Source organism: Pan troglodytes, chromosome 15, assembly GCF_028858775.2.
Source record: "Pan troglodytes isolate AG18354 chromosome 15, NHGRI_mPanTro3-v2.0_pri, whole genome shotgun sequence".
In the NCBI taxonomy this organism is placed as follows: Eukaryota; Metazoa; Chordata; class Mammalia; order Primates; family Hominidae; genus Pan; species Pan troglodytes.
The window spans coordinates 29,456,651-29,458,075 of NC_072413.2; positions in this window are offsets into that span (position 1 = coordinate 29,456,651).

The following is a 1,425-nucleotide window of genomic DNA, read 5'->3' on the forward strand; positions in this document are numbered from 1 at the left end:
TTCAGAATAAAGGATGCATGCTTATAGGACGTAGTTGGAGCCCGGAGACGTCCTACTGTACTCTCACTTTCAGCTTTTAAACAAAAAGAAAAATTAATACGACATGATAGTGTTTGAGACATGGTCCCTCAGGCAACCAGAGGAGCTGCTAGGTATGAGTAAAGAACAGAATTTGGGTCCGCTGCGTTTCCTGTAATCCCAGCACTTTATGAATTTACTCTCTTGAGGCCCGGAGTTCGAGACCAGCCTGAGCAACATAGACCTGGTCTCTGCAAAAAAATTAAAATTTAAAAAATAATTACCCAGATGCGGTGACGCACACCTATGGTCCCAGCTACTGGAGCGGTTGAGATGGGATGATCCCTCGAGCCCAAGAAATTGAGGCTGCAGTGAGCTTTGATAATGCCACCTCACTCCAGCCTGGGCGACTAAGCAAATTTGTCATTTCCAAAATACTGGTTCTTTTTTTTCTTTCTTTTTTACTAGTTCTTTAGAAAAAGAACCAGTATTTTGGAAATGACAAATTTGTACTTCAGAAAGCTATCCGCGCATGTCCCATTGTCGCAGGTAATGGTCCGTTTAGGTATCCTGTTAACGAAACAAGAGGAAAAAGAGGATTCAACTATTTTGTCCCAAGTACAACACATGAGGATAATTATTTAGATGTCATGAGTGTGAATTGGAGCTGCCAGGAAACTTCAAGAAGGAAGTGGCATTCCCTCTGGACCTTGAAGAATGGGTACAATGTAGACACTGAAAGGAAAGGGAGGAACATAAAGCCTGATATGTTCCTAGACATAGGAAAGGTCACCTGTGCCCCCAGCAAAGAACCAACAGTAAGCAACAGAGAGAGAAATTTGGAGCTAAAGTGGGGAAGGCCTTGAATGAGGAATGCAGAAATTAGGCTGAGCTAAGTAGCAAGTTCTGGACTACAACACTGGAAAAACTAGTCTTAAGAAGACTAATTATGGAAAGTGTCTGGAACGACTAAAAGGATCTATCTAGACGAGATTAGCTGGAGGTTGTCGAAATGCTGCAATAATGGAGGAAAGAAAAGTCTAGTTATTGGCAATATGAATGGGGAAGAAATCTAAAAATAATTTTTGAAAGAAGATATATCAGAATTTAAATGATTAACTTAAAAATTTCCGTCCAGGCTCCATGGCTCACGCCCGTAATCCCAGCACTTTGGGAGGCAGAGGCAGGGGGATCACTTGAGCCCAGGAGTAGGAGACCAGCCTAGGCAACATAGGGAGACCCTGTCTCTACAAATAATTTTAAAATTAGCTGGGTGTGGTGGTGCACACCTGTAGTCCCAGCTACTCAGGAGTCAAAGGCAGGAGGATCACCTGAGCCCTCGAGGTCGAAGCTGCAGTGAGCCATGATCATGCCACTGCGCTACAGCCTGGGCAATAGAGCAAGACC